General features: G+C 42.0%; 1 pseudogene across 1 annotated transcript; it reads left to right on the forward strand.

Annotated features, from left to right (window-relative positions):
* The first annotated feature begins 23644 nt into the window (after window positions 1-23644).
* On the forward strand, window positions 23645-25192 carry LOC104668561 (annotated as a pseudogene). Its single transcript, XR_748836.2, has one exon. The product of XR_748836.2 is annotated as an actin-related protein 2/3 complex subunit 1B pseudogene (transcript).
* The last annotated feature ends 252 nt before the right edge of the window (window positions 25193-25444 follow it).

The raw sequence follows: 25444 nt of genomic DNA on the forward strand, positions 1-25444 counted from the left end.
GATAGTTTTGGCAGAAACATTGCATGCAGGGAAGGAAAATTCATAACTGGAATAAATGTCTATTCCACTAAGAACAAAGCACCGCCCCTTCCATGGTGAAAGTGGTCCAGCGTAATCGATCTGCCACTGAGTAGTTGGCTTATCAACTTGGAATAGTGCTGCATCAGAATTTAGTGTTAGCTCTTAGCATGTTGGGTATTCAGCAGTAGCCATAGCCAAGTTAGCCTTGATGAGTAAAAGTTGATGTTGCTGAGCCCATGCATAACCTCCATCCCTGCCATTATGGCCACTATGTTAATGAGCCCACTGGGTAATGACAGGGGTGCCTGGGGAAAGAAATGTACTGGTATCCACAGAACAGACCTGTTCACTTAATTATTAATATCCCTCTCTACTGTGATTACTCTTAGTGACCACTCCCATAGGACACAAATACCTTCATGATTTTGCCCATTTTACTTCTCTAATGATCTCTTCAACAATGGACCTGCTCCATTTAGCTGTACATGATTATAGCTAAATGTTGGTTGTTACGAAAAGACCTTGTTTTGACCCCATATGAAAACAACATTCAAAATCAACCAGAGGAAAGCAGAACATGTGGCCTAAAGTCAGGAAGAAAAATCAGCGTGTAGGTTTTGGAGCTGGCTGTGTCCTTGCCATCATCCACATACCTCTTCTCCAGACTTCCTTGTTACCAATTTTCCAGTGATGTTCTTTCCAAGCCTCTCATCATTCAGTCAAGCCATTGGCCACAGCCCATGAATCAGTATAGACTCACACCTCTGGCAATTCCTCTCTCCAAGCAAAAGGAGCAATCATTGAGAGGATTTTCCTTTACCACTGTCCTTTGGGGTGTCCCAGAAAATGACTGTAGCACTGCAGCTGTCCACTTTAGCATGTAGAGCCATCTATAAACCAATACTGAGTTTTTTTTTCTTTAGCCCAACTGGTCATAGGAAACGCCCCCATGAAGCCAGAGGTATAGGTTTGGAGAGAGAAAATAATATGGCAAGAGAAGGGACCATGTGTATTTTGGTCACTTTCTCAAGTAACTTATTGTATGTGCAGGGCCTGTTCAAATTCAATATTACATATACCACTTCCATTTCATAATGGAATGACAGTGTGCACATCCAACTTGGCTAGGTGAGTCAGTCAACAGCAAGTTCATGATGCATAGCTCAGGTCACATGGAAATTGGTGGCCTTTGGTTCAGGTTTCTCTACTAAGGCCCAGTAGCAAGCCAAAAAAGCTGTTTATCAAAAGGAGAGTGGTTATTTACAGAGGATGGCAGCATTTTGCTTCAAAGTCCTAGGTATTTGTACTGTCTAATCAGCATAATATTATCAATGTAACGAACCAATGTGATGTCTTATGGAAGCAAAAGACAATCAAGGTCTCCGTGGACTAAATTATGACTTAGGGATAAGATTTGATACACTTTTGAGAGTGAAAGTGTATTGCTGACCCTACCAGCTGAAATCAAAAGTCTTCTGAGAGTCTTTACTAACAAGCACTTTTTAAAAGTATTCACCAGTTCAATAGATGCATAACAGGTTCCAGGAGATTTGTTGATTTACTCAAGCAATGAAAGCACATCTGGAACAGCAGCTGTAATTGGAGTCACCATATGGTTAAGTTTACAACAGTCCACTGTCATTCTCCAAGATTCATCTGTCTTTTGCATGGCCAAATAAGAGAGGTAAATGGGGATATGAAGGGAATCACCACCCCTGCCTCTTTTGAGTCCTGGAGGGTGGCACTAATCTCTGAAATCCCTCTAAGAATGCATTGTTGTTTGGGGTTCACTATTTTCCTAGGTAGAGGGAGTTCTAGCAGTTCCTACTTAAATTTTCATACCATAATACCCTCACTCCACAGGTCCATAATACCCGCACTCCACAGGTCAAGGAACCAATGTATGGATTCTACCATTTACTGAGTTTGCCTATTCTACCAGAACTGAGGAAATAACTAAAAGATGGGTTCAGTGGGATTAATGGTGATATGAATCTGAGCTCAAACTCCATTGATCACCTGACCTCCATAACACCCTGCTCTGACTTGTAGACCACAGTGATGTTTTGGGTCTTCTAGAATTAGTGGAAGTCCAAAACCAGTGTACAGTAATCTTCAAAAAGTTACTTCCTGTTCCTCAGTGCACAGTCACCCTGGTAAAAGGCCATAGGTCCCTTTGAGGAAGGCTGGAATCAAGATTAATAATATAAATCTTTGGCAGTAAAGCAAGATCCTTTTTCAAGGGCACCCGCCCGCCCGCCTTCATTCTAGGGGTTCCGGGCTTGTAAACTTGTTTAAGTCTGGGAATTAATTGAGGACCCATGACTCTATCTTAGTTCACTAGAGCTGCCATAACAAAATACCACAGACTGATCACTTAAGCGACAGAAATTTATTTTCTCACAGTTCTGAAGGCTGGAAGTTCAAGATCAAAGTGTTGGGACATCTGGTTTCTCCTGAGGCCTCTTTCCATGGTTTGTAGACGGCCATTTCCCTGTGTCTCCACACAGCCTTTTTTGTGTGTTCACCCATCCCTGGTGTTTCTTCCTCTTCTTATAAGGACACCAGACATATTGGATTAGGCCTCAATGTGTAAGAGCTTGTTTAACTTAACTACCTCGTTAAGGGGCCCATCTCCAAATACAGTCACGTGGATGGTGGGGAGGCTAGGGCTTCTTATTAATCATTTTCATACTACTACAAAGATACTACCCAAGACTGGGAAGTTTGTTTAAAAAGGAGATTTAATTGACTCACAGTTTCACATGGCTGGGAGAGGTCCCAGGAAACTTACAATCACGGTGAGAGGGGAAGCAGGCACCTTCTTCACAGGTGGCAGGAGAGAGACAAAGTAAGAGAGGAACTACTAAACACTTATAAACCATCATATCACCTTAGAACTCACTATCACGAGAACAGCATGGGGGGATCTTACCCCATGATCCAGTCACCTCCCACCATGTCTCTCCCTCAACACCTAGGGATTACAATTTAAGATGAGATTTGGGTGGGGACACAAAGCCTAATCATATCAGGCTTCAACATATAAATTTTGGGGGGGACACAATTTACTCCATAAGACTCTATTTTGGTAATTCAAGGTAGACTTCAGTTCCCTTGACCTAGAGCTCCTCCGCTTTTACAGATCAAGTAAGAATTTGATAGAAAGTCCTTCTATTTCTTTTCTACAGACACCATGATCAATTAGCCAACACTAGAGATCACTACAAATCAGAGTATTCTGATCATTGCTTTGGTAGCTGCAGTTCCCACTGTAATTGCTGGCCTCCAAAGGAGTCAGTACACCACAGAGTTCTTCAAGGGCATGGGACTGTCCTCACAAACGTATTTTTCATCGTTGTGGTAGAAGGTGGAAGGAGAGTCCTCTAAACTCTCCCGAGGAGGATGGGCAGATCTTACATGAAAAGTCTACACTAACATTCCAATCTCCCTAAGCTTTGAGATACCTTCCTCTGCAGTACACCCAGTAGTTCTGACATGTTGACTGCATTTAATTTAGGCAACTTTTCAGTCCACGTTTCAGCTAACAACATACTGTAAGAGCCCTTTCTAAATTCTCAAGCTGAGAAATTGAATCTAGAATCTCTGCTTAGTGGGCCCATGTCAATAAATATTAACCCACACTTCTGATATCCATTCCCTCACAGATTATTGTCTGTATAAATTTTTAAATTATGTAGTTGTTTGATGTGTAGTGCCCTTCCTTCTGGGTCATACCTTGTACTTTACCCTTTGAGACTTGTGTCTAGTTATACTTTTAAAAGCAAAGTGGGTGGAGGGTGTGTTCTAAGAAGAATCAGTGGTGTCTTGCCAGGCAACTACACCAGGAGAGGTCTTTACAGATTCTTCAGACAAAGCAGAGTTAACTTCCTTCGACAGGGATGGAAGGGCTGCTTCCATTCACCAGGACTTTCTTATTGGCAAAGAAGTCCTGGTGATATAAGGGTTCAGTATTCTCAGGTTTATTGGGATCTTTCTATACATCTCCATTATAGCTTTCTGAATCCCATTTCTCCCCAGTCAATGCTCTCACTTTAACATAAGAAACTTTGTGAGGTTGATAATACAATTGTTCCTGTATTAAAGCCATTCCCAGGATATGATTCAGGGTTTGGCTTTCCAAAATTTCAGCCCTGGGACTGTAGGAGGTAAGCGTTTCTGCTATAGATGAATGTTTATGTAACCCCCCAAAAGGCATATGTTTAAATGCTAACCCTCAAGGTGATGGTATTAGGTATTAGGAAGTAGGCTCTTTGGAAGGTGACAGGTCATGGTCAGAGCCCTCCTGAATGAGATTAGTGCTCTTATAAAAGAAGCCCCAGAGACCATTCTCACGTTTTCCGCCATGTGAGGATACAGGAGAAGGTGGCCATCTATGAATCAGGAAGTGAGCCCTCCCTGGACACTAAATATGCTATTGCCTTGATCTTGGCTTCTCAGCCTCCATAACTGTGAGAAATAAATTCCTATTGCTTATAAAATACCAGTTTATGGTATTTTGTAATAGCAGCCTCTATGAATTAAGACAGTTTCTTTTAGGGAAGACATAAACATATTTAGATCATTTATTTCAAGCTTGAACTAGGAATTTCAAGCTCCTAGTTCATCCTTCTTTTTCCTCTTTCCCCAGCAGTTAGCAGCAAACCAGTCAATCTCATTACACTCCTTATGTTGACTAAAACATTCTAAGATATCAAATATGTGATCAACCAGGATTTTGCCTTTTATCTGCATTTGATCAGGAGTATCTGAGGACAATATTATACGTATTTCTATTGTTACACCATGCCATGGACTACCAGTGTCTACTTTTTCACTGGAAATAGAGTCATTAGTGCCTTTATATCTAATCAGATTGGAGAACCAATTTATACCCTTCAGTGTCTCTAGAACCACTCTTGGTATCAAATTCACTCAGAATTCTACTAGAGAAGCAAAACCAGTTATATGATTGTTGTTGTAGGGGCTGGCAAGTCTGAAATCCATAGAGCAGGCCCTCAGGCTAGAAATTATCAGCCAGGAGCTGATGCTTCTCTCCAAAGGCATAATTTCTTCTTTTTTTTTTGGTTCAGAGAAAACCATTTTGCTCTTAAATCCTTCTAACTGATTGGATAAAGCCCACCCAGATTATTAAGGATATTATCTGTTATTGAATGTCACCTGATTGTAGGTGTTAATCACATTTGCAAAATATATTCACAGCAACACTTATATGAGTGTTTAATTGAATAAGTGAGTACTAGAACCTAACCAAGTTGACCCATACAATTAAATATCATGCTATTGTCTGCTCAGAAAAATTGGAACATTAGAACCTGTGACTTTTCAAGAAAGTGAAGTCCATGTGATAGTCCACCATTCCAAGTACTGCTCTGCCATTGAACTCAGTCCAGGTAATTCTGGAAGTAAATCAAAATGCAATAACTGAGATGAAGCCAGTGTTGATCTGTCAAAGGCAACACTAGAGCAATGCGACCAGCATCTTAAGACAATTAAGCCTTTGGGTATGGGTGTTGGTCCCTCACTGGGTAGGAATAAAGGGACCCTCCTACCCTGAAGTAGTTTCGTTGCCTTAAGGCACGCTGTTTTCACATTTCAAAATGATTTCTGAGACTGTTCATATTATTAGCAAGAATTATATTAAATAGCCAACAAGACTTTTTTCAAGTATCCAAGGAAATGAAACACAGAGGTGTGTTTTTTTCATCAAAACAGAAAGGGGAGAGAGGGGCTCCTGGTTGAAAATTTATTGAAGTTTAAGAATCAGTAAGTCATTTACATTAATTCATCTTATCCTCAAAACAATCCCAAGAGCCACTACTATTATCCCCATTTTAAATACGGAAATTGAGGTTAATAATTGGTACCACTGAAAGTTTCTTTATTAGTCTGACTTCCAATACCCTTTCCACTACATCTAGTTCCTGCCCAAACAGAATATATCTCCAAGAAATACAGACAGCCCACATCCTTAGAGAAAGAGAAATGAACTGAACTCTGTTTTACTTCTGCCCACATGGACTACTTTATTCTGTCCTTCTCAGAGAACAGGTAAGTCATCTTTGGTGACATCCAACATCTCAAAACTAACAGTAGACCAAATTCTCTCTACAAGCCTCATACATCCCCCCCCACCGCCAAACTGCAGCCACTCCCTGTCAGTCTTAGATCTAATATTCACAGGGCCTGTGGCATGAATACAAATGAAGACCCATATACTGATGTTATCAACTGAGCTAGCAAATTCTGTATAAAACATGTTGTATCTTTCTACCTTGACAAGTATGCCTTCATACTAACCTGTGAGGCCAGTTCAAATTTACCAGTTTTATCAGACTCTTTGGCATTTCATGCAGAAATAAGGTGGCAGTGTGGAGAAAGTGGGCTGGGTCCTCAGCCTAGAGCCCACCCCACTTCTGTTTCTATCCCCAGGTCCCTGTTGCACCATAAGGAGGCTCACGTGTGCCCACTCCATCCAGCATCTAAGCTTTGTCCACACCTCTACTAACAGCCTTCCCTTGGCTGCCTCAGGGGCCTGAGGATTCCCACCTGCAGAGTAACTTCCCCTCAGAAGAATGGACTCCAACAAGAGACCCTGGAAGTGGAGTCAGGCTAGTTTTGCAAGGAAGTCTGGTTACCAGGTTGCTAGAGGATGTCCTATAAAAAAAAATGGGAATGGACTGTGCCTGAACACCTCCCACTGCCCTTTGGGCGCTGACACAGCTGGAAAAGTTGCAGAAAAGGACCCTGTGAAGCATAGAGACCCAGGACAGGGATGCCTTCGGCTCAGGCAAAGAACAGTGTGAAGACTCAAGATGGCCTCCTGATAAATTGGCTGCAGCTCTTAGTCCCTCAATGACTGCTGTGCCTGGCCCCCTCACTTAGCCTGCTTCTCTCACTTACTGCCAATTCCAGACCCGTTAAGTCAATGGATTATCACAATGTTCATTTTACAGTAACATACACAAGGCATGAATTCACAGTAACCAAGCCTCAGTACACTCTCAAACAGCTATCACTAGGGGAAATGGTCTGGCAGGATTTTGCACTGTAATATTTATCGTAGCAATATCATAGTCTCCTCACCAACACACACACACACACACACACACACCCCACACACACACACACAGGTTGTATCAGCTTGTTCCAGAATCCAATAAAAGGAAGCAACAAACAGAATACGTTTGACTAAAGTCACTAAATACAGGCTTTTCCTTCAAAACAACAGATAAAGGAAAATGAATAAAACAGCCTGCTTTGGTTAGGCTTTAATTTCTCTGAATCACAGGCATTTTTTTAACAGGCTCTTGGACGGTTCGGAAAACAGTTGTATGTTTCCCAACTTTCTCTGGGCTCTTAAAATCTCGGGGGTTTATTCATGGTCCCTACATTCTAAGTAGGCATTGTAACCCTGAATACTATAATAATGAAAGTTTTATTTGGAGGAATGACTCCTGTGGAAGGATCATGGAAACCTGTTGTCCCTACTCATGCATGTGGGTTCTGGGGTTGCCAACCCCTGTGTTATTTCGTATACCTATCAGTCCCACCGCACATTTTCAGCACTTTCAATCCTTTCTCATCACATTGTCTGAATTCTCTTTCACTTTTATCTATGACTTTTTTTTTTACTCACGTGGTGCAGTCCCTTCTTTTTTTTCTTAAGAGGTTAAAACAATGTTCCTGTTGTAAAGTCACTCTCACCCTCTATGTAGGCACATGATCAACTCATATATGACATTTTCAAGTCATGGGCATTCAGCTATGTCTTGGACACAAGAGATCACTCCATGCCTCCCTCACACCATAAAAACCACTTTTTTTATTTTAAGTAAACCCAATGAGGATGAGAAGTATGACAACTCATTCATCTGTGTGAATTAAAACATGCTTAGAAACACAACGGGAAGGATGAATCAGTGGTTAGATGCACACTGGTCATGAGTCTTTTTCCTTGCTAGTGCTCCAGGAATTAAAAACTATTTAATGCATAAAATAATTTTTTGTACATGAATTTTTATTTTGTTGGGAAGTCATGGGAAGAAATACACCAGTTAAAATATCAAGTTCACACTCAACTTTCTCTATGACAGTGGGAAAAAAAATTAATCTGCCCAGAGAGCCTACTCTCATAGTAAAGAGAAATAATGCCTAATTTACAATGCTGTTTCTGGGGGAAAAAAAATTAGGTTCTGATACTAAGGAGAAATTCAGTAAATGTTAGTGTCTTTCTTCCCACTTGGATACAATTAGCTAAATGTACAGTAGAAGGTATGGCATGAGGACTCTTGAAATCAGAAAAACCAAGGTTTAAATTCTGCTACTTGCTTTGCCCCTCTTGGACAAGTCACTCACTGTCTCTGAGCCTCAGTTTCTCCATTTGCAAAACAGTTACCTACTCAAAGTGTTGTGATGAGGACTAAATGTGGGATGCCTTGGAACAGGGCCTGACACATAGTAAGAAATCAATACATTTTAAAATAGCTGAGTACATGGAGCAAAGTAGTTCACGTTTCACATCCTGACTCTGTCACTTCCTAGCTATGTTAACTTGGGCAAAGGAACCTCTCCAAGAATCATTTTTTTGTATTCTTAAATTAATAATTTCTACTTTATCATTTTTTCATGAAGTTTATATAGAGCAAGGTAGGGAAAGTGCCACATTTAGAGTCTGGCACATATTAAGTGTTAATAAACAATAATAATTATTAATACCTTGAAAGAAGAAATTGAAAGCTGCCAGGGGAAGAACATTATTAGATCTTCTATTACAGATGTATATGGCTAAATTGGAGAGAAATAGGTGACACTCAGAATCCAAAAATAATAATATGGAAGTAAACTGGAGAGCTGTTTCAGAAAACTGATGGATTCTCCTCTCTCTCTTTCTCCCTCCCCTTCCTTTCCCCCGACCCCAACAGATAGCAATATACATAAAATACACACACACACATATATGTATATACACACACACACATACACACACATTAAGACAATATAAGCACCAGGTTCGGTGGCTCATGCCTGCAATCCCAGTACTTTCGGAGGCCAAGGCAAGTGGATAGCTTCAGTCCTGCATTTCGAGACCAGCCTGGGCAACATGGCGAGACCCCATCTCTACAAAAAATACAGAAAATTAGCCAAGCATGGTGGTGCATGCCTGTAGTCCCAGCTACTCAGGTGGTTGAGGTGGGAGGATCAATTGAGCCCAGGAGTTTGAGACTGCAATGAGCTATAATTGCACCAGGGCACTCCAGAGTCTCACAGAATGAGGCTCTGTCACAAAAAAAAAAAAAAAAAAAAAAAAAAAAAAAAACTGAAGAAGAAGAAAAGACATAGTGTCCTAGAATAATTGTTGAATTTGCTAAAATAAAAACTTCAGCTGAATTAAATTTAAAGGAATTTAACTGAGCAATGAATGATTTGCAAATAGAACAGTCAGAATCACAACAGAGTCAGGGAGGTTCTAGGGGTGCCTCGTAGTCAGAACAAATTTATGGGCAAAAAAAGTAAAGTGATGTACAGAAATCAGAAGTGAGACACAGGAATGGATGGATTGGTTACAGGTTGGCATTTGCCTTACTGGAACACTGCTTGAACACTCGGCAATGTATGAGTGGTTGAAGTACAGCTTCTGAGATTGGCCAAGACTCAGCTATTGTTACAGGTGCATACTCCTAAGTTAGGTTTTCAGTCTTGTCTATCTATTAAGTTAGGTTGCAGTTCGTCCACAAGGACTCAAATATAGAAGTACAGAGTCCTTCCCAGACCATATTTAGTTTGCTTTAACAAACTGAATTAGGTGAACCCTGTCAATTCTTCTAGTAAAGCACCTATCACCTTGAATGAAAAAGTGAGAGATTCTTAAGTCCAGAAAATATAGGCTTTCTCTCTGCATACTTATCACAGAGCCTGGCACACAGTAACTACTCAGTAATTTTTAATCCATTTTTAATTAAATTGTTCTGGCCCTATTGGCCTGTATTCCCATCAGAACATGAGCACCTAGCATGCATGGATAGTTGGGTTCATTTCCGTATCCCTTGCATCTGATCCAGAATCCAGCACATCGTGAGTCCTCCACAAGTCTCAAACAATAAATTAATTAATTTAATTGATATCAGTTAATTTAACTGAATCTGTGACACTGACAGCATAGCATTTTTTGTTACTGGACTCCTCGGAAGCATGAGAATCCAGCCGCGGTGTTTTCTTGTTTACGTACCTATCAGTCAAATGCTAAGCTGCTCAGCTGCACATGTTATTGCTCTCCTCCCACTGTTATAACAAGCATCTCCTAATAGACCGTACCTTTCAGCAAGCTGCCGCATGCTGTGATCACACCAGATAAACGAGAGCGATAACAATAAGGCTAATCTTGCAGAGATTAAGTCATAGCAGCTCACAAAAGGAGGATGCTGTGGATGTCAGAGGCAGCCACCTACTACTGAAGCACTCAGAGGAGAAGTGGGAGGAAAGGAGGATGCTGGATGCAGATCCAGGCTCTAGGAGAACCTGTCTGTTTCCCTGGGCCAGAAGTCAGAGGAAGGCTCATGGGAGTAAGATCTGTGGTGAAGAAAGTCCTGCAATAGCAAGAGGACAAGGCTTCTCCATTTGGAATTTTATGTTTGCAAAAAACGAAAATAAAGTAACTTTCAAAAAAAATCATCTTGGCTGGGCTCAGTGGCTCACCCCTATAATCCCAACACTTTGGGAGAACAAGGCAGGCAGGTAACTTGAGGTCAAGAGTTCGAGAACAGCCTGGCCAACGTGGCGAAAGCCCATCTCTACTAAAAATACAAAAGCATGGTGGCATGCACCTGCAGCCCCAGCTACTCGGGAAGCTGAGGCAGAAGAATCGCTTGAACCTGGGAGGCAGAGGCTGCAGTGAACCGAGATCGCAGAACTGCACTACTCCAACCTGGGCAACACAGCAAGACTCCTCTTTGGGTCCTGCTCTCTCTCATTTTCCCTGCCTTCCTCTCCAGTAGTGGGACATCTCACTGCTCTCACATCATGCTGGGGGCGGGGGAAATGATGAGGCTAGGACCCACTGCCTCTGACACCCAGTGTCTGGAATAAAAGGATGACTCTATTGGTGCTGAGCCCTGCAAGGGCTTGGTAGGCGGGGTGAGTGAGGCTGTCTCAGGACCACTTACTGGACATTGGTGAGACCATCTCTGTTACAGGGGTCTAAAATCTCCCAAGTCTCTACCTAAGATTGAAGCATTCGACTACAGGCTTTTTCTCCATTTTCAGATCCTCCAAACCTAATTGGGGTTTATGTAAAGCTCCCCGCCTACCCCCCCACTGCAAGGCTCAGGCCCCAGTGTGAATCTTTTCCTTCTCTTCCATTTTTCTCCTCGGCCCAGCACTCTGGTACCATGAAGCTGGTAATCTCTGTTTTACTCCTGAGTTCCCTCAGGCCCAAAGTCTTTGAGACTCAGAAGCCAAAAATTTGACTGCTTCATTATGTCTTCTATCATGTCACTCTCTTCAGAGCCATGAGTGATGCTTTGCAGGGGAGTGGCCTGCACCTGCAAGAGTACAAGAAAATGCAGGGCAAGTCTGCACGGAGATCCGCGTAGAAACTCTCCTCAGCAGCTCCAACCAGTCCTGGTGAGGGCACAAGTCAGCCCCAAACAACCTCCCATTGAGTCTCCTCTGACTTAGGCCTCATTTTGTTTTCCCCACAAGATGGGGCAATTCAGAAATTGTGCAGCTAAAAAATGACTGGAAAGCTGGAGGTTAATATAGGATGGGGACTAATCAGGAATTCTGACAATAAGGCTGAAACCAGACTGGAAGCTACAGATAAGGCAATGCTTCCCACGCTGCAGGCTGGGGGCAGCCTCCAGATCCCACGCTAAGTTGGGGGCAGGGGGATGGGGAAGGTGGTGAGACAGAGGCAGACTCTAATAGCGCAGACCCTTGGGCCAGCATGTAAGCAAGAAAAATGGGAACAAGATATGGAGTTCTGAGCCTGAGGCTGGAAAGATGACCTTCAGATTCACATGTGGCTGCTGACCCTGAATGAGCTCTTTCTTTGTGCCGCCCTAGCTTGACCCAGCCTTCCTCGTGTGGACAGAAGGAGCTGCCCTTCTGTCAGAGGTTAGAGCTGCCCTTCTGAGGTCAGACAACTATGGGTTAAATCCCAGGTCTGCTCTTGACCTTAACAAATTACTTAATCTCTTGCTGTGCATCTGTTTTCTTATTTCTCAAATGTGGTAAACTTTCTCCCAACTCCAAGTTTTTAAAGTTGTCACACACCTCCACTCGCACACACACACACACACATACACAATACACATGAAAGCCCTGTGCAGGCTTTCTCTTCAGCGACTCAGGAGCTCCACAAATGCTGGGTAAAATTAAAACAACTTCCTCTAGCCTCCCTCAGTGAGACAGGTTTGTCTCCCCAGCTGAAAGTGGTTCCTTTGACTCCTCCTTCTTTCCAACATCAAGTCATCCCCTTAAAGAAGAATAAACTCTTTTTACTCCTGGACAGTCACAAGCCCACCTAGAAATCAAGTACTAAAGCTATAGTTTTTATTTACTGAGCTTTCCTAATTATCTGGGTGGTTGCAAACTCCACCTGTGCCATGATCAGTCCTGGGCCTGCATTAGCATCATAAAACCTAACAGTCTGTATTCTAAAGGCACAGCAAATGCCCAGCGAAGGTCCCTGGGGAAAATGGCATGAGATCATTAACTCATCTCAGAAATTCAGGATATTCTTCATTTCCTTTCTCTGTCTCTTCCTCTTTCTTTTCACAATGAGCATCAGAGTGTCATGCTGGGAAATGAAGAAGCAGAAGAAGAGAATGGTACCATCTTGGCACTCACACTCTCCATTTGTAAATGTATAGATTGTGGTGAGTATTGGTTTCAACTCTGGCTAACCATCAGAATCACTTATAGAATAACAACAGTTTCCTGGGCCATCTATATCCACCTCAGGCCTATTGAATCAGAATTTCCAGGGCTGGGGCCCAGGAATCTGTTTTTTCAAAGCTTTCCAGGAGATTCTTAAGATCAGTCAGGTCTGAGAACCACTGGACTCTATAGATAAAACCCAGGCCACCTTAGCTTCAATAATCACCTTCCATTAAATTTACCTTCTAGTTACTTCCATCATTAAGGATCTTGTTACACACTTGTATTTACAGCAGCTAACACATTTTGGAAGGATCCAAATGGTCTATCTTATAGGAAACAATACGTCACATGGGAGGTGGATGAGGTGCCTCTCAGAAATTTAAGGATTTATTTGGAGCTAAAACGTTTATCAGGAGGGATTCTACTGGCATTTCCAGCTGGCCAGCTTCACCTTTTAGGAAACGACCTCATGCATTGCAGGGCATAGAGCATCCCTGGCCTCTATTTGCTAAATATCTGTAATATCCCCAGATTCACTGTGGCTATCAGACAGACTTCTCATATGAGGAAACTAATGCCCAGCTCACTGTGAGGGAATGGATAAAAATAAATAATTCCTACTTACAGGATTTAAGTAGGATATCTTTTATTAAAAATAAAATAAATAATTATTACTTATAATTATTTATAATAATTATAATTAATTTATAATATTCTATAATTATTTTAATTAACTTATAAATCAATGTTAATTAAAATTATTATTCATAATTATTATAATGTAATTATTATTTATTGTGAGAATTAAATGAACAAATGCATGTAAGGCACTTATTACCACAATGCACTAAGAAATATTCAATAAATGTTAACTATTATTACTATTGTTGTTATTAATCCAGAAACACAATCAATTTTCAAAGAGGTAAAAATTCTAAAATCATGTGTGTATGCGTGTGTGTGTTTGTGTGTTGCAAAGAGACCTGCTAGAGTCAGTCCATTGAGAAGAATAAAACCCATTTTCTCCCTTTTAAGATGTTTTTTGTCCAACACATATTACCACTTCATATTGTTCATATTACCTAGAAAGTTATTTAGCTTTTGCTTTCCTCTTAGTTTCCCTTAATTTAGGGCCTCCAGACAAGTCTACATGCTCATTCTGAACGGCCACCCATTCTATTCACCTGTGTCTAGGCAGGAAGGGGTATCTTAGAATCAAGATACTCTCAATATAACCTACTCATCTCTAGAAATACTGACACCCATAACCAACCATCCCAAACAAACAGCCAAACCCCTCTCAAATTATTCTTAGGGTGGGAGTCAAACAACTTACATTTTTGCCTCCCCCGGAACAAGTGATTTAGCCATTATCTTCATCGCCCTGAATCTAAAGATACAAAAATAGGAGGCTCAGAGAGATTTTCTGATTTGACTTCACTCACAAAGGGCAATGAGCGTAGGAGAAGATCCCCCAAAGCAGTGGGCGGGAGTAGGAAGGAGACTATGTATGAATAAGAACCAGCACTGAATTACTGAAGACCACACACATAGATTACAACTGTGACAAGCCATTCACTATTTTGAGCTTCAGTTCTCACCTCTGTAACAAGGTGATAAGACAACCAGCTTCTTAACATTCTTGTAAAGTGAAGAAGAATGTAGCCAGAGCGTTCTCATTGTCTGGCTCATAGGAAGGAATCCACTTATCATCTCATTTTTTTGCATCTTTTTATTTTATTCATTTTTTTTCTTGCTTTCCCTCCCCTAGCCCCCCACCCCGCAACAGGCGTCTGTGTGTGATGTTCCCTTCCCTGTGTCCATGTGTTCTCATTATTCAACTCCCACTTATGAGTGAGAACATGTAATATTTGGTTTTCTATTCCTGTGTAACCATCTCATCTTTTAAAACTATAATCAGTTAATAATGTAGTTTTATTACTCATTTTAAAAATAAGAAAATTGAGATTCAAATTGGGTAAATACTTTGCTCAGGCAGCTGCCTTAGGGATAATGGGTAGAAATCGAAGTTTTAGTAAGGTACCTTGGTATGTATTCATACCATATTTAAAATTTTCCTTACTACAATTTAACCCCTATTTTATTTCTGTCACTTCCTTTATAATGAGAATAATTGCCTTTTACCTTGTCCACTACATCCACACACGTATTTATAGAGTTATTTATCCCCTAAGTCCTATTAACCCAAGACTGAACATGTTAAATTCACTTCCCTCTTCCTCAAGGGTCTTGTTTTTGAAATATTTCATCATTTTGTTGCTTTCCACTGTGCTTCCCTGGGTATCTTACCATGGGGGAATATATTTCAAATTGCATCACTCACAGAAGACAATTCTAGGGAAAAACATGTCAGATCAACACTGAAGACTCACTTGATCCTTCACATCTTCAAGTGGCCTTGCTCTTATTAATGGATTGCCATGAATGATCTTTTACAATTTTGCCCCAAAGGTCAAGAAGAGAAAATTCAATAAGTAGTAAAACACTATAAGTGGAAATCACTACATATGTTTGCATTAAGCCAGGTGTTTAATAGATAAACGTCAGATGAAGAAAAACTCAAGAATACTATAGATGGATTCCAGTGTAATCTTTTTACCACATTTGCACCAAGATTGGTTCTCAACTATAAAATCAAAATGAAAAACAGCAAACATCACTTGCTCAGAGCAAAAGACACATTTAATAATCAACATCAAGGACGTTTCACAATAAAGTCAATGGCAATATCTCAGGACTGAGGGATAAAAGACTATAATACTGTGTTCAATATCCTAGAATGGCTTTGTATTCGCTACGTGGCCTTAGGCAAACTACTTAACCTTTCTGAATGTCAGTTACTTCATCTGTAAAATAAAAGGCAATCGGATTAGCCTATTATTTTAAGGATTGACTGACACATGGACATAACACTACATCTGGGACACCGGGGGTACTCAATCAGTGGTTATGTCATTATCGTTACCATAAGTCTTTTCTAACATGTGAGAAAGTGCATAGTACAGTATGAGATATATAGACAGTGCCTATGTATGTTCCTAAACTATGAAATCTTTGCTGTTTGCCTTCACACGCTTCATTCATCCTTTTAACGTACAGGTGAAAAAGCTAATGAGTAATGAAGTGAATTTAAAAAACAAGGTGTTTGAGAGGACACAGCCAGGATGCCCCCTTTATTGTCATCTCCAAGTTTAAAAACTTCGTGTTAGGAAAATGCATTTGACATTGGAATCAGGACATCTCTTGCTTCAAGTAGAATTCTGTGACTATTGGGCCTTTATAGAGCTCTTGAGGATCTTATTATAAGATGACATCATCTTTATCTTGCTTCCACAGACAACTCCTACAATGCTGTTTTCTGAGGCTCCAGAGTATAATCTATGCATTTTTTGCCTGCCAAGAAATTCAGCTCTTTCCTCCTTCATGTTGCTCAATAACCAAATTGATGATTCTACTAATTTGGGCACCACCCCATGTCTTTATTAGGACCTGCTCTCGATCACATGTCTTAAAAGTATTGAAAAAGTCATAAGACGTTGACATTGGAAACCACACTGTCTTTTTCCATACTAATCTAAACATTTGCTGTCAAGGTTAAAGAGAAAGTAATGCGAAATCTAAAATTCAGGGAAAAATGCTTTCAAAAAACCTGAATCATGAAGATACTCTGTTTAAAGTCCCATCTTTTGTTTGTAATAAAAATTAGACCTTTTTTGGTCATGTTACAGAAACAATGCATGTTCGCGGTAGAAAACTAAATGCAGATAAGGCAAATGAAGGAAAAAACACCAACAATTTTACACACAAGTTGGGAATCCATAGGAATCCGTGATTAACCTTAGGGGTGATTTATGTATAAAATATATGTTTAAATTTATGGCCACTCTGCTTTGGGGTAAGTTGCTCCACAGCTGGAACAAGTAGTAAGCAAGTTTCTATTATGTTGGTGTTTTAGTCAAGAATCTACTGAGGAACTGAACCAATAGGATACACACACATACACATGCACACGCACACATACACACACACATAGTTATAGCAGGGGTGGTTATTTAAAGAACTGGCTCATAGGATTATGAAGACTGAGAGGTCCCACAATCTGCCCTCTCCAAGCTGGAGACCTAGGAAAGTTGGTGGTATAATTCATCTGTGCCCAAACACCTGAGAACCAGGGAGCCAGTGGTGTAAATCCAAGTCTAAGAGCAGGAGATGACATGAGATGTACCAGCTCAAGAAGTGAGGCAGCAGTCATGTGTGTGTGTGTGTGTGTGTGTGTGTGTGTGTGTGTGTGTGTTTAGGAGTACTGTATATAGATACAAGATACAAGATAAAGGGGGCATTAACGAGTACTATCCAAGTGTGGCCATTTTCCCATTAGGGGAAAAGGTCAAGAAAGAGATGAACAAGTACGTTTCCCTAGGTTGGATGGATGCAGAGGACTTGAGCTATTAGGCTCTGCTTTTTCAGATTTCCTTTCTGCACTGCAGTCTCTCTGTGACAACTCACAATGGTTACAGTCTCTTGTATATAACAGCCTTGCAGTAAGTGGTGCCGTGGAGGAATGAGGGGAGCCATGAAAGGAGAAAAGCTTTGGTTCCACCAGTTCTCCTCCAAGGAACAATGGTAGTAACAGTAGCACAACTAGAAAAGGTGTTTTTCCCAGAGCTCCAAAAGCTGACCAGCAAAGAGACCCATGGCAGAGCAGAAAGCAGCCATCAGTGGACGGGAAAGAGCAGAGGTGCTGTGTGCAGCATGTTGGATGAAGGGAAAGATGTGATAAAGCATCCCCTCTTTTGAAAAGAAAAACACAGAAGGAAAGTCATATTGTGAAGATGTAAAGAGAAGCTAAATCCTTTTATTGTCTGAATAAAATCTAGCCACAGACTATGGCCTAACTAGGTGGTCAGTACCAGCGTTTCACATACATTTTTAACTTAGAATTCAACTGCTTTCTGAAAATATAAGTAACTGTTCTACAGTACTGTGGTACATTGTTTACAAAGACGGTCAACATCAATCCTTTCCCTCCCTGTAAGCTCATGCTGCGCCATGGATCAGAAGGCAGTCTTTTTTCTCGCCCCTTAAACCTGAGTGGCTTTGTGACTTGCCTTGACCAATAGAATGCAGTGGAAGCCACACTGTGGCAATTTGGGTGCCTACTACCCCCAGACAAAGACTACCAGGAGCAAACCTGTAGTCAGACAACATTGGGTTATTGACTAGCTGTAGTGAGGGGGAATGCACACCAGGAGGTGCTGTGCAGTGTCTCAGTGAGAGGGTGTTAGACTTGCAGAGCTTGGGCTTGTGGTAGGTGATTTGGAGAGTTCAAGGAGTGTCTCTTTTTTTCTGGAATGGATGCTGTCAGGCAGTGGGGGTAATTCTGTGATTGGATATCTTAATTTTTATCTAGAAGGCAGAAAAAATGGAATGAGACACGTAATTGGTAAAGAGGCAGTAGTCATTCATATTAGTCATAATGTTCTCATTTTTATCTGTATTTGGACATGATTATGGAGTGATCTTTGTTCCATCTTGGTCACAGAATAACTTTGTCTGATGTCATTCTTCAGTAGAAATGTTTATGTTTACTAGAAAAAAAAATGGTCTAGTAGTGAATACAAGGACAGCTCCAAGTAACACCACCGTTTAGCTGATACTGCCCAGCCAGCATTCCATGTCAAGATTGTTTCTCTTTCGTAAGAGCATTTAAGAGGCCTGACAACTTCCAATTTCACTTGGGATAAGCCAGCCACAGTGTAAAAAGTCCAACTATTTTGAGACCACCATGCTAGGAAGAAGCTCATACTAGCTATATGGATAAATCATGCCAAAGAAAACCATGAATCCCACCTGAAAACAAAAACAAAGTTGCCAATCAAATGGCTGTAGTCAAGCCATCCCAGCATCCCCCTTTTGAGCTATCTCAGCTGAGAGTTTAGATATCACGGAGCAGAGAGAAACAAGCTCTCCTTGCTATGGCTTAATGAAATTCCTGGTCCACAGAATCCTGAGAAATAAAATGGCTGTTGTTTATGGCCACTATTCTTTGGGGGTAAATTATTCTACAGCAATAGATAGCTGAAACAAGTAGCAAGTAATTTTATATCATTGTATTAGCCTGTTTTTACACTGCTATAAAGAATACCTGAGACTGGGTAATTTATGAATGAAAGAGGTTTAATTGACTCACAGTTCCAGATGGCTGGGGAGGCCTCAGGAAACTTACAATCATGGCAGAAGGTGATGGGTAAGCAAGACATGTCTCCCCACAGTGGCAAGAGAGAGCGTGAAGGAGGAACTGCCAAACACTTATAAAACTATTAGATCTCATGAGAACTCACTCACTATCATGAGAACAGCATGGGGGAAACAGCCCCCGTGATCCAATCACCTCCCACCAGGCCCCTCCCTTGGCACCTGGGGATTATAATTCGAGATGAGATTTGGGTGGGGACATAGAGCCAAATTATTTCCATCATGCTGGTGTATTACTCAATAATCTTCACAGAAACAAAACCAATAGGATACACACAAACACACACACAAACATATAGTGAAGGGATTTATTGTAAAGAATTGGCTCACTGGCTATGAAGGCTCAGAAGTCCCACAATCTGCCCTCTCTAAGCTGAAGACTTAGGAAAGTTGGTGCAATTCATCTGTGCCCACAGGCCTGAGAACCAGGGAGCCAATTGTATAAACCCAAGTCTAAGGGCAGGATATACAATGAGATGCAGCAGCTCAAGAAGTTAAACAGGAAAAAAAAGGAGGGAGGCAGATTCTTCCTTCCTCTGCCTTTTGTTCTATTCAGGGCCTCCACAGATTGGATGACATCAATGCTGGACACTGCAATCATCATTTAAAATTATGAAAAGATTCATCATGGGTTAATGCAAATAATCATTCCCTCATCTTTATACCATAAGAGCAAATGTCAGTATATTATATGTCTCAGGAAGAGTATATCCTTATATTAACAACCTAATTTTATACCTCTGAAGATGTATAGTACATCACTGTGATAAAGCCAAGCCAAAAATGCTCCTAGCAAGCTGTCTGAAATCACCCACACACATTCCAAACTATCGAGCCTAGGTTATCACCAGGGTTGCTGTGGGGTTCTCTGATTCCATCCAGATCAACGCTAGGAGGAAGTTCTGAAGACTTCTAGAGAACATGCAAGAAACTGGAGCCAATATTTAGACTCATTCCAAGCAGGTCTGTTAGGACTGGGCCTTCCCCAGAGCTGAGCCTGACCTCCAGCTCTGACCTGGATGTGTCAGTGTCCAGTGGGCTTGATTCAGGTCAGAGCATACCAATCACATCAGAACAGCCACCCCATCCTACTTGAGAAACTCTTCCTAGGGCCTCAGAAGAGACTGCGTTCTCAATAGTCTTTAATTTCAGCACCAGCCCACCATAGCAGCCAACAGAGAGCCATGGGGTCTCTAGTAAACCATCAGCTGGAGCATTGGTTAAATTCTGGGGATAGCTGAGTTCTGTTGCAGCAGAAATAATGGAAAAAGAAACACAAGTATATTTCTCAATAGTACATTTTATTTACAACAAGAGCTTTTGCCCTTTGGACAAACTAAGTTATACAATAGCAAAAATATGAAATAGGACACATTTCTAACACTTTTATTTGCCATTTCTTTGTTTCCCTTCATCCTTTCTGGGCTCTACCACCAACTCCTTCATAGCATTAGTTCTACAAAGGCTTGCTCCCATGGTGGTGAGAGAGAGAGCAAAGGCTTTGCCTACATGCTCTAGTTTAGCCTAGTCCAGTAGAAAAATAATGCATACAAGCAGAATATGGAATTTTAGATCTTCTAGTAGCCAAATTAAACTAAAAAAGACAGACATAATTCATTTGAACATTGATATGGTTTGGCTCTGTGTCCCCACCCAAATCTCATCTTGTAGCTCCCATAATTCCCACATGTTGTGGGAGGGACCTGGTGGGAGATGATTGAATCAGCGGGCAGATCTTTCCCGTGCTGTCCTCATGAAAGTGAATGGATTTCATGAGGTCTGATGGTTTTAAAAATGAGAGTTTCCCTGCACAAGCCCTCTTCTCTTGTCTGACACCATGTGAGACATGCTTTTCACCTTCCACCATGATTATGAGGCCTCCCCAGCCATGTGGAACTGTAAGTCCATTAAACCTCTTTCTTTTGTAATTTGCCCAGTCTAGGGTATGTCTTTATCAGCAGTGTGGAAACAGACTTATGCAAATACCGTTTATATAACTATGTCCAAAATTTTATCACTTCAACATCTAATCAATATAAAAACATTTAATAAAATATGTCACATATTTGGGGTTGTTATAGAATCCAATGTGTGTTTTACACCCACATACAGCACATCTCAATTCAAACTAGGACACATGCCAAGTCTTCAGTTGCCATATGTAACCATGACTAGCATTTTGGACAGCACCTCTCTACTTAATTGTAACTTCTCTATCTAGTCTTCCATTTCCTGAATGACTAGCTAGTTACTCTGTCCAATGAATTAATCCAACAATGAAATAGGTTCACCTTCAATGCAATATATTGGCATTAACAGAGATATAGAATGCCTTGATAAGACTTTCCAGAATTATGGCAATCCATCAAATGCCTCTAGCACTGTTCGAATCACACAGACGGCCTCCTATGCCTTCGGATGATATCATTGTGAAGGTAAAAATAAAAAACCTGAGGAAAAAAAAAGGAAACTACAGACTAGAGAACTGATCCTAATTTGGCTTAAAGTAATTTCCATTTATAGGAGACTTTTTAGAGCAATAGGTAAATACATCCCTGAGAAAAAAGGAGGACAACCTTTCTGGGTCATCACGATGATGTACATTCTCACTTTTCTGAAAACTTAGCAGGAAAAAAATCCTTAGGAAATTCTCCAGAGCAAAATGGTAATCAGCTGTTAAAAGCATAAATTAAAGAAGTCAAACTGAAAAGTATGGAAGGTGTCATATGGTTGTGAAAAGAGCACAGATTCCAGAATCAGACAGACCTGAATTCACAGTGTGAGCCATACGAAGATATCATATGGTTGTGAAAAGAGCACAGATTCTGGAATCAGACGGGCTTGGATTTATGCTGTGAACTTGAGCAGATGCCTCCTTGGTACCAGATTCCAAGGGGAATTAGGAGGAATTGTGGGGAATGACATTTCCCTTGAAACATTACGGGGATTTAAATATGCCTGATACTATATGGGACCCTGAGTAAACAACATGTATTTACCTCCATATTGTTTTAGAGTGAACATCAGTAATCTTTCTGATATAAATAGCTGCTGAATTGGTCTGTGAAAACCTCAAGAATGAGACAAGTATGCCATAGTGCATTGTCTGCCCATTAAAGCCAAAACGCTGTCCTCCAGGCACCTGCCCAGCCAGTTGCTGTACATTGCAGGCACACATCTTCCTGCAAGCCACCCTGGGAAAGTCAGCTTCAGAAAGGTCAGCTCACTCGGGAGCAAACAAGCTCTCACGAACTATGGGTATCTTCTCAGTCATAAACCCAGTTCTAGGAAACGGTATTTACCGGATACAATATCGCTGGAGTGCTTAGGTGGGTCTCCAGATGCCAGTGAGACCCCAGTCCAGCCAGTGTTACAGGTTCTTGATATCATCACAAGAAAGAACTCAGAGATGAGTCAGAATAAAGTGAAAGGCAAGAAGCTTTTACTGCAAAGTGAAAGTACCCACTCGAGTAGGAGTGTGAGTGAACTTGGGAGAGTGACTTGTACACAGTTGAGTTTGGGTTTCTAATTTAATGAGCTCTTCTAATTAAAAGATGGAACCATGAGGGCTTCTAGGAAAAAGGTGGAAATCTCTTAGAATTTGAGTGCCACCAATTTTTCTAATAAATATGGGCATGATCGGATCTGTCATGGCACTGGTGGGTGAGTGATTTAGGAGAATAATGAGTGTATAATTAGGTCTGGGGTAGGACATGGGTCAAATCCAATGTCAGACTTAGCTGATTTCAATCATCTTAGCCCTCATCCTGTTAGCTAAGGTCTTATCAGCCTAGGCTCATCTTTGTCCTTGTAGCTAATTTTAACGCCTCCTTTCTTGCTGTTGGTGATATTGTTGCTTGATATTTTCCCCCTTCTTCTGTAACGACCCAGCATTCCCATTTTATGGGCATTTTCTTAAATTAGGGGGTGAAATAATCATTAGATATGCTGGAAAAGAGGAGCATTTCAGAGACCCCTGGTTACTAACCCAAACTTTCTCTCTTATTTATTTCTCTCTTGTCTCTCTTATTATTTGGCTTTGCCTAGAACAGTCATGGACATGTCACTCTGACCGGGGTTTTGGCCATTTTTCTCTCTTATTTTGAGTTTTCTGTTATCCTGTAGTTTATTTGCCTAGTTCTTATTTTAACTGTTGTTCAGGTTTTTCCATGCTTCTGTCACCTCCCAAGGCTATGCTCCTATCAGCAGAACACAGCCAACAAATCATTAGTTTGCTAATGACACAAGTTATAGCAATGTAGTTCACGGATTGACTACTTCTTAGTCAAGTGTCCACCCCTCATCCAATCAGCTGTGGCCTTAGTCAGGTGTCCACCCCTCATCCAATCAGCTGTGGCCTTGCTGAAGGTGGCATTCGGAAGTCAGGTATCTACTCGGCAGCATGTGTGGGCAAGAAATTCATACTGAAAGTGATGTGGGAGGAAGTGGCTGCGGCTCCGGCGCGGAGCCCAGAGCTGGTTCGGCGCGTCGACTGCCCAGAGTCCGCGGCCGGGGCGCAGGAGGAGCTAAGCCGCCATGGCCTACCACAGCTTCCTGGTGGAGCCCATCAGCTGCCACGCCTGGAACAAGGATCGCAGCCAGATCGCCATCTGCCCCAACAACCATGAGGTGCACATCTATGAAAAGAGCGGTGCCAAATGGACCAAGGTGCACGAGCTGAAGGAGCACAACAGGCAGGTGACAGGCATCGACTGGGCCCCCGAGAGTAACCATATTGTGACCTGCGGCACAGACCGCAACGCCTACGTGTGGACGCTGAAGGGCCGCACGTGGAAGCCCACGCTGGTCATCCTGCGGATCAACCGGGCCGCCCGCTGCGTGTGCTGGGCCCCCAACGAGAACAAGTTTGCTGTGGGCAGCGGCTCCCGTGTCATCTCCATCTGTTATTTCAAGCAGCAGAATGACTGGTGGGTTTGCAAGCACATCAAGAAGCCCATCCGCTCCACCGTCCTCAGCCTGGACTGGCACCCCAACAACGTGCTGCTGGCTGCTGGCTCCTGTGACTTCAAGTGCCGGATCTTTTCAGCCTACATCAAGGAGGTGGAGGAACGGCCGGCACCCACCCCATGGGGCTCCAAGATGCCCTTTGGGGAGCTGATGTTCGAATCTAGCAGTAGCTGTGGCTGGGTACATGGCGTCTGCTTCTCAGCCAGTGGGAGCCGCGTGGCCTGGGTGAGCCACGACATCACCGTGTGCCTGGCTGATGCTGACAAGAAGATGGCCGTGGCGACTCTGGCCTCTGAAACGCTACCACTGCTGGCGCTGACCTTCATCACAGACAACAGCCTGGTGGCAGCGGGCCACGACTGCTTCCCGGTGCTGTTCACCTATGACGCCGCTGCGGGGATGCTGAGCTTTGGCGGACAGCTGGATGTTCCCAAGCAGAGCTCGCAGCGTGGCTTGACGGCCCGCGAGCGCTTCCAGAACCTCGACAAGAAGGCGAGCTCGGAGGGCGGCACGACTGCGGGCGCGGGCCTGGACTCACTGCACAAGAACAGCGTCAGCCAGATCTCAGTGCTCAGTGGGGGCAAGGCCAAGTGCTCGCAGTTCTGCACCACTGGCATGGACGGCGGCATGAGTATCTGGGATGTTAAGAGCTTGGAGTCAGCCTTGAAGGACCTCAAGATCAAATGACCTGTGAGGAATATGTTACCTTCATCCTAGCTGCTGGGGAAGCAGGGAGAGGAGTCTGGGAGGCTAATGGTTGCTTTGCTGAATGTTTCTGGGGTACCAATGTGAGTCCCCATAGGGGCTGCTCCCTCAAAGAGGGGACAGATGGGGAGCTTTTCTTACCTATTCAAGAAATATGTGCCTTTTTCTTAAAGAAATGCTTTCATTTATTGAAGAAAAAAAAAATGCCCCCAAAGCACTATGCTGGTCACGAACTGCTTCAAAATGTGGAGGTAATAAAATGCAACTGTGTAAAAAAAAAAAAAAAAAAAAAAAAAAAAAAAAAAAAAAAAAAAAAAAAGCAATTGTGGACACGCTTGCCTATGTGGAAAAAAAAAAAAAAAAGAAAGTGATGTGGACAGACGGCCCTCTGAACTATGGTTAGTACAGTTATGTGTCATTTAATGACAGCAATACATTCTATGCAATGTGTCATTAGGTGATTTTGTCATCTTTCAAACATCATGGAGTATTCTTACACAAGCCTAGATGGCATCACCTTCAACACACCTAGGCTATATGTTACAGCCTATTGCTCCTGGGCTACAAAACT

Source organism: Rhinopithecus roxellana, chromosome 5, assembly GCF_007565055.1.
Source record: "Rhinopithecus roxellana isolate Shanxi Qingling chromosome 5, ASM756505v1, whole genome shotgun sequence".
NCBI lineage: Eukaryota > Metazoa > Chordata > Mammalia > Primates > Cercopithecidae > Rhinopithecus > Rhinopithecus roxellana.